This window comes from Phocoena sinus, chromosome X, assembly GCF_008692025.1.
Source record: "Phocoena sinus isolate mPhoSin1 chromosome X, mPhoSin1.pri, whole genome shotgun sequence".
Taxonomy (NCBI): Eukaryota; Metazoa; Chordata; class Mammalia; order Artiodactyla; family Phocoenidae; genus Phocoena; species Phocoena sinus.
The window spans coordinates 119,363,259-119,375,740 of record NC_045784.1 but is presented as its reverse complement, the minus strand read 5'-3'; positions in this window follow the sequence as shown (position 1 = coordinate 119,375,740).

The following is a 12,482-nucleotide window of genomic DNA, read 5'->3' as shown; positions in this document are numbered from 1 at the left end:
ATGTAACTATAAAGGACTTGTGGTACTCCGGGGTGCCAGGGTGCTCTGGTTCAGATTCAGTGTGACAGAGAGTACACTTAGCTCACCAAATTCACAGCTTGCTTGAAGAGGGAGAATACCACTGACTTGAAAGGGCTTAGAAGATGTGCCCTGCTCACATACTCCAGCATGTGCCTCCCAGGGCATATGCAAATAACCCGAGGTGTCTCATGACTGAGAGATCTTAACCCCCTGAGTTACATTCAGGCAACAGGGTGGTCATGTGGTAGAAAGCATTAAGGCACAAGTCAGGAGAGCTGGTCTAGACTTGCTGGCCCAGAATACCAGTAGTAGTCTTCTCATCTCTTAAATGACGTAATCTTGAATGGCCTTCCTGGTTTGGACACTCTAGGAGTCTATGGCAGAGATTCACGCCATTCATCTTCTAGATCCCCATAGCCTAGCTGAGGACTGGGGCCAAACACATGTGTGATGAATAGAAAAGTGAGGTGATTTATTTTGCATTTGACCTTGTTTTGCTTTATGAGACATGTGTCTTTGGCATTAATAATGGATCGGCACCACCTTTTTTATGATAGTGTCAGGGATAGAAGATTCGTTCAAGGCCAGCTTAGGCTAGTTGGGAAGCATTCAGCAAGAGGCCTAAGTAGGTCAAGGAAATACCATTTTACATTGACAAATTCAGAAATCCATGGACTTGGGCAGGCTGTGTTATAGGAAATGATCTAAAAACAACAAAAAGTGATCTGTGACTTCAGTAGCCCTAAGTGGGAGTGCAGACAGCAGAAAGGAGAGTCTAGAACATTGAAGAACAAACTAAGCCCTTTTCTGGCCCTATGTTCAGCCAAATATCAGTTTGACAGTATCAGGGCAGAGTTGTAATTTTATAATAGTTGGAGTGGGACTTGCAGTTTTACTCAAATAAGAAAAACATATTGGTTTTTAGAAATCAATGTGGAATGATCCAACTTATCTACCTGTCTCTGAAACATAGTCCTAGGGCTGCAATTCAAGAGGACTTCTGATTCAAGGCCAATGTGAATGGGCAGGGAGAATGGAACATGCAACCAAATGGCTAACTCACTGAACAAGGAGGGCGGAGACACGAGTTTCTTCCGGGTTTCTAGCACCCAGCCAACCCAGGCTGACAATGTTCTAGTAGCAATATGAAAATCAGAGACCCCTCCCCTGGATCAGGAGGATCTTCCAAGAGAAACACTTAGACTCCTGGAAGATGTGCCCTAGGCAAAAAGATATGCCCTGAGAAGCCTCGTAAAATGAAACAGCAACACCTGTGACTTTACAGGAAACCAGTTGCAAATAGAGCATTTTCAAATTCCCGGAGTACTGAGTCAGAATGTGGCAGTGAGGGGAGGACCAAGCCCTTGTCCCCAGACTACCCCTCATCTCTTCCCATTCCTCTCCGAGCTCCACCACTTACATGAGGACCGTCATGTCCTCCCACGTGGAGACCTCAGCCTGCATGCTTAAGCTCCAGCTATTGTGACCCAGCAATTGTATTTCTAGTTATATACATGAGAGGATTAAAAACACATGTCCACACAAAAATGTATACACGAAATGTTCATAGCAACACTATTCACAATAACCAAAAAGTAGAAACAACTCACATGCCCATCAACTGATGGTTGGATAAACAAAATGTGGTCTGTCCATACAATGAAATATCATTCAGCCATAGAAAGAAATGAAGTACTGATCTATGCTATAACGTCGATGAACCTTGAAAACACGCTAAGTCAAAGAGGCCAGTCACAAAAGAGTGCATATTTTATGATCCCATTTATATAAAATATCCAGAATAGGCAAATCCATAGACACACAAACCAGATTAGTGGTTGTAGTGATGAAATAGTTCTAGAGCTAGATAGTAATGATGGTTGCACAACACTGAATGCACTAAATGCGTATCCTAGTCCATTCAGGCTGCTAAAACAAAGTAGCACAGACTAGGTGGCTTATAAACAACAGAAATTTATTTCTCACAGTTCTGGAGGCTGGAAGTCCAAGATCAAACAGCAGCATGGTCGTGTTCTCCTGAGGACCCTCTTCTTGGCTTATAGCCTGTGCTTTCTCACTGTGTCCTCACATGGTAAACGGGGCAAGCGATTTCAGAACACTAACCTCATTCGTGAGAGCTCCACCGGCATGGTTTAAGCACCTCGCAAAGGCCTCACCATTTAAGACCATCATCTTTGGGGATCAGGATTTCAACCTATGAGTTTTGAGGGACCCATTTAGACCACAGCCATACCACTGAATTTTCACTTTAAAATGGTTAAAATGGTAATTTTTATGTTATGTGTGTCTTACCACAATTATAAAACCATCGCAAACTCATTTATGCAAAAGGATTGATGACTAATAGCCAACAGCTTACATGTTTAAAATTTTAACATACAGTGAAAGCAGCTTGTATTTGCTGAATTTCAACCATATATTAATTACTTCGTATGTCTATAAGCTCTCACAACTACCCTGTAAGGTAGGCATTTATTTATATCTCCATTTTAGAGATGAGAAAACTGTGAACTGAACTATTTTATCCAAGGTCACGCAACTGTAAGTGGAAGCACGTGGCATTCAAATCCAGATCTGACTCCTAAGTCTACACTCGTGATTATGCTAAAGAAAGAGGAAATGTGGTGGAATTTGGGGCACCTGCCAGCAGTTTGAGAAGGTTTGGAGAGCAGTGTGCCTCCAACATAAGGAAATCAACCCCTTGGACGTTCTACAACTGAAACAGTGGTCTCCAAACTTCTGTCATCATTATCCGTGATAAAATCAGAACATGCGCTCCTAATATGAGCATATTTCATTGTATGCATTAAAGTATATACTTGAACTTCTAGTAAATCACATATTAGCTATTATTAAAGATCCATTTATTTCTTGTTAGGATCAAAGTAAATACAAGTTTTAATATATCCTTTCTACTTCGCGGATGAATCATCTTACACACACACCCTTAGGGGTGAAAGGGGTCTGCTCTGGAGAAAGCAAGCCCTGGCTCTAGCCACATATTAAGTGATTTGACTGAAGAATCATTATTGATGACTTACTTGACACAAGGCACCTTGCTAGCCTCCATGGATGGTGCATAGTAAACCGAACACTTTCTCTGTTGTCAAGTTACTCACAATCTAGAAAGGAATCAGTCACCCACCTGGATTACTCCCATCTAAGGCAGACTGGGCTAAGTATTATAACAGACACAGGTTAAATTCAAAAGCCCTTTAAAAACTGTCCACTAAATAGTTTGAAAGATAAGCTGTTATGTCAATTTCAGTACTAAGATGTAAAAAAAAAAATGACAGATGGAGATAAATCAGATGCTGACTTATCCAAACATTGAAATATACTAATTTGGGGTACACAATGCATGGAATGCATCTATATGGGTGTGTGTATGTGTGTATAAAACATACATAATATATGTGCCAAGTCTGGGAAAACAGTCACAAGCGATAGAATGCATGAACAAGAGAACTTGATTTTAGAAAAGGGTTGTTAGCGTTATGATTTTTATCCTCCAGAGCTTCTGGTCATGACGTTAGGTAGTTCATTTGAAATGTGGCTTTTATCTTTCTTATGTCCTGGCTAACAAACTCTTTTTTAAAAAATATTATTGGGCAATCACTAATGTATTTTAAGTAAATTAAGCATATTACGTCCCATTTACCACTTCATCATGGGGATGATCTATAAGTCCTTGGAAATATAGTAAATTTAAAAGAAAAAAAAACACTTTCCAAATAAATACTTCCTCTGCTCTGGCTTAAAAATAAACTCCAATATGATTTGTGAAATGTTCTTATTTCTGCTAGGTATTGTGATTTCTGAAATAATGAAGTGTAGTACTTGAAAATCACATTTAATTTACTCTGAGGGAAGCAAGCTAATGCCGTGCAAGGTTGCTGGGGAAACTGAAAAGCTTCTTTAGGTCAGTGTTGTAGCAGAGAAGTAAGCTGATATTTCACAATTTATTCATGGTCATAGCTCTAAACTCTTTCCTGATTTTTAACAACATATTCCTAAGTTTACATTAAATATTCACATACCCCTTTAATCTGTTCTTATTTTTCGTAGCTGATGGAGATTTGTAAAGCAAAAAAAAAAAATTGAGAATTTAAGCTGCTCTTTATCACAATCCCTGTACATTTTAAGTTATTTTCCTAAAGCCCAATTCAATAAAAAATTACATCCGGTTTCAGAACCAGACAAGCTCATTTTGGGCAATGGAAGCCTATTTATCATTAAACTTTTAGATGAAATAAAATAAGGGCCCTGGGCTTACAATGACTCTAATTATTCAGATAATTCACAAAAGCCCTGATTTATGCTAAATACTTAGCTTTAATTAGCCAGAGGCTACATAAAGGAAGAGGGGGTCTTAAGATGACTGTTGGAAAAAGAACATATGTGGCAGGAGCTATTAGTTGCTTTCCGAACACCCATTTTCCTCCCCCTTTCTCCTATTCAAGCAGAACTACCTCTCACTATAGAAGCTGGATATGCCAGATACCCACCTTCTAATCCTCTCTTGCTGCTAAGAAGTGAGTATGTGACTATCGCTTATGTGGCCAGTGGAACCCAAAGGCAGTTGGCTAGGGAAGGTTTTCCTCCATAATTAAAAGAAAAAGTAAGAAGAAACGTCCCTTATTCCTCTTTGCTGGACATTTTTTTCCTGAATATGATATCTGGAGCTGCTGCAGCCATCTTGCAACCAAGAGGGGAGACACCATCATGCTAGCGATGATGAGGATGACAGAGTAGAAAGATGAAAGAAACACAATAGTTCTGATGGCACGGTTGAGACACTGAATTAAGTAACCCTAGAACCAACCTACCTCTGGAAGTGAGATACTAAAACGTCCTCATTGTTTCAGCCACCTTTAGTTAGATATTCTATTGATTGCAGTCAAAAGCATCCTGTTAAAAACATGGTTGATTTTTCCTGTATATTCTCCAAAGTCACCAAATTGACCTTTTTTTTTTTCCTATAAACTAGCACTGTAAATCAGAATGTCAGAGCTTGGAAAAACTTTTAAAATTTATGGATTTTAAAGTTGGCAGGAGAATCATCTGTGGGATTTGTTTTCCCAAACTACACTCATGCCACCTTCACACAGGTACATAACAGCTGCTGTAGTGAGACACTTCAGTGATGAGATCATACCATCACTCAAGTGCCTTAGGGAAGAGAGAGACAAAGCAAGAAAGAGACTGAGAGACAGATCTACACTCATGTCATCACTATACAGATGAGGAAGCTAAAGGCCAAGTAGTTTTTCAAGGTCACCTAAAGCAACACCTAAGAAGGGACAAAGTGCTAAGGGAGCTTTCGAGGAAAGAAAGAGCACATCACCTCAAAGGATGAACAAAACCAACTGACCTGGCAGGACTGGACCCAGGCCCATTATTGAATGCTGAGCTGGGAACATCTACACACAGGCAACAGAAAGCCCTGATGGGTCCTTTTGTCTGCTTATCAAGCTCAAAGTCCCTGCCTGACATCCAAGACCCTCTGCAGCCTGGCTCCTCTCCGAAAGTCTTGCTGAATTTCTCCTTTCTCGCCACCACTCCCTTGCTCTTTACTGTTCCATGAAAATGCCAGGTTCATCTGGCCAGCCTCCTCCTCAGCCTCAAATGCCCTCTATTTTTATCCACTGGCCTTCCAAATCCTATCCATCTTTCAAGGTGTCACATAAACATCATTGCATGTGTCATTTGATGGTGACAGCAACAAATTATTTCTGTAATCTCTGTCTCTATACATGTACACCAGGGTATTTTGCTTGAAACTTATAATTAAGCTAAATTTTATAATAAAAAAATATAAGGACTATCAAGTAAAATTGAATCCAATGAAGTTGTTATCAATCTATGTAATTATGCAGCATGAAACACTTTATATCTCTCTGATTTTAAGGGCATCAAAAAAGGCTCAGAGCAAACTGTATTTTGTTTAGTTATACTGTATTTCAGTCAAAACCTAGAACAAAATTATAGGAGGAAATAAAGTGAAAAAATGCAGGGCAGGACTTCTCTGGTGGCGCAGTGGTTAAGAATCCGCCTGCCAATACAGGGGACACGAGTTCGAGCCCTGGTCTGGGAAGATCCCACATGCCACGGAGCAACTAAGCCCATGCATTACAACTACTGAGCCTGCACTCTAGAGCCCGTGAGCCACAACTACTGAAGCCCACGCGCCTAGAACCCATGCTCCACAACAAGAGAAGCCACTGCAATGAGAAGCCTGTGCACCGCAGAGAAGAGTAGCTCCCCCTCGCCACAACTAGAGAAAGCCCGCACAGCAACGAAGACCCAACACAGCCAAAATAAATAAATAAATAAATAAATAAATAAAATTTATTCTAAAATTGCAGGGCAGCAATTAAACTGTTGATTTATAACAACACGTAGTATCAGAGTTGAAAGCTTTCAGAGATCACTTAACCCACTGCCTCATCTTACATGTGGGGAAATAAAGGTCAAGGGGGGAAACATGGTTAACTCCTCGTCCAGTGACCTTTATTTTTTGTCCCCAAACGTGGAATTTAGAACCTCCATAATAACAGCTACCTACAGATCTTAGAAGTTGTCACTGTTCCAACTATCTAAACTCATATTGCCTTAGCCAAATGCAGTACATCCAGGAGTCTTGATCTTTTTTCCTAAGCTGTTTTTTTTCCAGAAAGTTTCCTACTATCATCTGTTCCTCATACCTTGAACACTAATGGCATGGACATAAAAATAAGACATCATTCTATTGCTACAACAAATAAGATTTCAAGTAAGAAAACAGCTAACAGCGGATAGACAAAGCTTCATGGATCCCTAAGTGATATTAAACTCCAAACATTATAAGAGATAACATGAAGTGGCATTATTCTGATTTTAGTGTTAGAGTGGATACATTTAAATCATACGAATAAAATCAGTATCACTTTGCAGAAAATTTGCTGTACTAAATTCCGAGAAACTGGTTCAGTTATGGATTCTGTTTCCAGCTCTACTTTTGGCTTGTTTATGACTTTAACAGTTCTCCTTTTGTAAATGGATGTTTTTTAAACTAGGCTCTGAAGATGTATCATGGGAGATTGTTTGTCCATTGCTATTAGAATATTCTAATTTTGTTTTCATTTCTATTATAATTTATTTAAAAGTCTCCAAAGGTATATTCTTATAATCAGTGCTGTCATGCTATTTTTCTGCCCATTTATGGGTTTGTGTTAACCAACCGAATGGAAACCAAGTGTTGTAATTGTTAAAAGCTAGACAAAAAACCCCACAAAGGTGGACGTGTTAGACAAAAGATGTGTTCTTGCCAAACAAAAGCGCTGTATATTGGGATTCCCTGGTGGCGCAGTGGTTGAGAGTCTGCCTGCTGATGCAGGGGACACGGTTTCGAGCCCTGGTCTGGGAGGATCCCACATGCCGCGGAGCAACTGGGCCCGTGAGCCACAACTACTGAGCCTGCGCGTCTGGAGCCTGTGCTCCGCAACAAAAGAGGCCGCGATAGTGAGAGGCCCGCACACCGCGATGAAGAGTGGCCCCCGCTCGTCACGACTAGAGAAAGCCCTCGCACAGAAACGAAGACCCAACACAGCCAAAAATAAATAAATTAATTAATTAATTTTTTTTAAAAAAGTGCTGTATAGGATGCAGGTGTCCTTCTTTGACTAGAAGAAAGGAGTGGGAGAAGGGAATCATCACATGTGTTCTACGTATGAGGAGTTTATACCTAATTTTATGTGTATTACTTAAAATATATATTTATATATAAATATATTACATGTTATATTATTCACTTCATTTATATTATTATACTTTTATTTTAATAGCATTATGAAAATAATTTAAGTCAACACTGGGGATTAGTAAGAATTTTTCCCCCTTTAAAAGTGATCTCGGGCTTCCCTGGTGGCGCAGTGGTTGAGAGTCCGCCTGCCGATGCAGGGGACGCGGGTTCGTGCCCCGGCCCGGGAGGATCCCACATGCCGCGCAGCGGCTGGGCCCGTGAGCCATGGCCTCTGAGCCTGCGCGTCCGGAGCCTGTGCTCCACAACAGGAGAGGCCACAACAGTGAGAAGCCCGCGTACCGTTAAAAAAAAAAAAAAAAAAAAAGTGATCTCTACATTACTCAGTTGAGAAAAACAGGCTTAAATGACCTCTCAGCCCCCTGTGGCTGTGACATTCCATGTGTCCATTAGAACTGACCCAGAGATCCTATTTACAGAGCCCAAGTGAATTGAAGTGGAGAATTAAACAATATCCAATGAACATTCCCCCTTTTCTAGTATATCGTCCAAAAATGCAGACTACAAAAATGGCTTTCCTAGATTTTCCAATTAGAGACAATATCCCAAACTGAAAACAAAATTGAGGAAATTCACAGTGTTGTGTCTGGGCCAGTTTCTTGGAGTTGGTTGAAATTTCTTTCAGCAGGTCATCTTGGTGGTATTTTTCATGAAGGACAGATACTTGACACACTGTAGCCGGCACAGAAAGGATTACAGAGGCTGAGAAGGAAGCAAGATATTTCCCTTTCCCATTTCACAATCTGCAGTGCTATCTCACAAAGTTGTTTTTTTTAATTTAAATGGAAAACTCAATATTAGAAACCATGGGAGAAGTGCTGTTTGTGAATTACTCCGTCATTCACAGTAAGAGTGTATCTCGCCCTTTTCCTCCTCATTCGTCACACAGAGACCCCGGGTCTGGCTACATCCTTGACGAGTAATATTTTTTATAATGTTCTTATAAGTGATTGCTTGCAGCATCTTATAGTCTTATCTCAGCTTGTGCAGCTTCTCATTAATATTCTGTACATATTGAAGAGTTTTCTATATCATTGTCCATTAACAAGGAGAATAATCACTCATTCAGTTATCAAGCAGTCAGCAAAGACCTGGCCTTACGCCCTTAGTGCAAAGAATCATGGGATATCAAGAAGGTTAAATGTGGTTGACATTATGATAGTTACATTTTTTATATAATTAGAGTTCTATAACCAAGTTGATCAAAGATAGGCAAAGAAATATTAAAGTCTTTTAGGACTTAGAGACCATATTAGTGACTCTTTACCTCTTAGTAGAATGACAAAAACCATATTTCAGCTGATACATACCAATGAGCATTCTTTTATGGCAAACAAGAAAAGGTCATAAGTTTACATATAAATGACACATTATTACAAAATAGCTTTTAAAGAGAAGTGAGTTAAGTGATACTAGAAAATTCAAAATTGAAATGGGGCTGGGCATAAGGAAAGAGGTATAAAACAGCTAACTGACTAAACCACTATCAGAGGCCAAAGGTTCAGAATGACTCAGCTCAAAACAAAACACTCCCTACTGTACCTTTGTGGTCGTCATTTAGTCGTTCAGGCCCTTTTCATTTCTACAATCACAGAATCACAGAATATCTGTATAGACACCTGGTGAATAAATATATATAAATATAAAACTATAAATATAAATATAGATATATACACCAGTGTCAGCAATACTGGGGAGAGTGGGAAGCAACCAGACTTTTTGGCATGTATGCCTCTAAATAGGTGATGTGAACTATTCCAGATATAGTTAAAAGATTTCAGAGTAGGATGGTAGCAACTCGATTGTCAAAGCCCTCCCTAAGGGGTTACTGTGCCCATCCAGGTGGTAGAGATGAGGTGATAGAGATATGTGAAAAGGAGTGGCCAACGGAAATGGATAGGAGGGGACAAATCCAAGAGTTAGAGCAAAAGAAGAAATGGTGACAGCATTGTAAATCAACTATACTCCAATAAAAATTTTTTATAAAAGAAGAAGAAATGGTGGGATCTAGAAACTGATTGGCCATGGAGATGAAGTGAGGTGGTGTCCCAGAGTAGAGGAATCTTTGAACTTCTAGGTGAAAGATGTAGGTTCTCTTGCCTCTCTCACTTTCTACTCTTGTGTTATCTTGAGCAACACTTTTAATATGTCAGCAAACTATTTCCTCATATGTAAAACTGGGGTAACGATATCAATTCTGGGGTAGGAATCACATGAGTTTATGTAAATTAAAAGTTCAGACAGAGGAAGACAAATACTGTATGATTTCACTTAGATGTGGAATCTAAAAACCAAAACAAACAAAACAAAAATGAAAACAGACTTATAGATACAGAGAATGAATGCATGGTTGCCAGTGGGGGGGGCAAAATAGGTGAAGGGAATTCAGAAGTACAAACCTCCAGTTATGTAATAAATAAGTCACAGGGATATAATATATGGCATAAGGAATGTGGTGAATAATATTATAATAACTTTGTATGGGGACAGATGGTTACTAGATTATAATGGTGATCATTTCATAATGTATGCAAATGTCAAATGACTATGTAGAACACCTGAAACTCACATAATATTTGTACGTCAACTATTTTCAATTTTTATAAAAAGGAAAATACTTTTCAAAGTTCGTAGTGTTAAACAATGTAGGGGAGAATATTGGTGACACCACAGAGTTTGGCAATGATATGAGCCTCCACCCCCACCCAACAGTGCCAGGTGGGGCTAGTCAACCACAAATTCGATATTCTATGAAAATCTTCTTTAGGGATAAAGGTGAAATAAAGACATTCTCAGACAAAGGAAAACTAGGAATCTGTTCCCCAAAAAAGTTATCATTAAAGGATGGTTTTAGGAAGATGTCTAAATGGAAAGAAATTGTGACAGAAGGTTTGGAATTTCAGAAAAGAAATAAGAACAGTGGAATAGGTAAATATAAGAAACTATCTTTTTTCCCATGAGTTTCTTAAATCATATTGTTTTATCTTTAGCCTGTTGACACAGCGGATCACATTGATTGATTTTTGTATGTTGAACAAGTCTTGTATACCTGGAGTAAATCCTACTTGGTCATGGTATATAACTATTTTTATACATGGGTGGATACAATTGCTTAATATTTTGTGGAGGGTTTTTGTGCATAGAGTCATTCAAGATATTGGTCTGTCATTTTGTTTTGTTTTGGTTGTACTGTTTTATCTAGTTTTGTTATCAGAGGCCTATAAAAATGAATGAAAATTACAACATCTCAAAATTTGTGGGGTGCTGCCAAAATAGTACAGAGAGGACAATTTATAGAAGTAAATGCTTATGTTAGAAACAAGTAAAGGTCACAAATCAATAATTGAAGTTTCCACCTCAGGAAACTAGGAAAAAAGAAGAGCAAAATAAACCAGAGCAAACAGAAACAATGAAATGATAAAGATACAATCACAGATAAAGTATCTGTGGAATATGGAGGGCTGATGGTACAAAAAGCCATTTTATATAAGGGACTTGAGTTGACCATTGGCAAATTTTGGTATGGAGGGTGGGTCCTGGAGTCAATCCCCTGCAGATATTGAGGGATGAGTGTAATTGCAGAAATAGAGAAAATTTAAAAAAAGAAAATAGAGAAAATTAATGAAAAATAGTTCTGTTAGAAGATTATTAAAATTAATAAACTCCTAATAAGACTGATAAAGATTTTTTTTAAAAGAAAATACAAATTGCCAACATCTGGAATAAAGCAAGGGATATCACTATAGGTCCTACAGCTAGTAAAAATATAATAAGGGAATATGAATGATTTCACACTCATAAATTTGGCAACCAGAACAAATGGTTTTGAAAACTCAACCAATATGAAATAGACAATCTGAGCCATCCTATAATCCCTTAAAAAATTTGAATTCACAATTTAAAAGCTCCCCAAAAAGGAATTTCCACAGGGAAAACAAATTTCGACCTACACCTCACATTTTATGCAAACATTAATTCAAAATGGATCATGCTCTTAAATAGAAAATGGAAAATTATGAAACTTTTAGATAAAAACATAGGAGAAAAGCTTTGGTACCTAGGACTAGGTGAACAGTTCCTAGATTTGATATCCAAGGCATGATCAACAAAGGGAAATATTTTAAACTTTAACTTCATCAAAATTTAAAGCTTTTTTGCTTCAAAAGACCCTGAGAAGACCATGAAAACTCAAGCTGGAAGAAAATATTTGAAAACCACATACCTGACAAAAGCTTGTATGAAAAACATACATAGAACTCCCAAAACTCAACAGTAAAACAAAACAAAAACAGCCTACTTACAAAATAGGCAAAAGACATGTACATACAGTTTACTGAAGATGACAAAAGCAATGAAAAGATGTTCAACATCATTAGGCATCAAGGAAATGCAAATTAAAATCATAATATCACTACATACCTATCAGAATGACAAATAAAAAATAGCGACACCACCAAATGCTGTCAGGGATACAGAGAAACTAGATCACGCATACATTGCTGGTGGGAATGTAAACTGGTACAACCATGTTGCAAAAAATTATGGCTGTTTCTTAACAAAGCTGAACATGCCATTACCATAAAACTCAGTAATTGCACTCCTGGGCATTTATCCCAGAGAATGGAAAAGTTATGCTCAC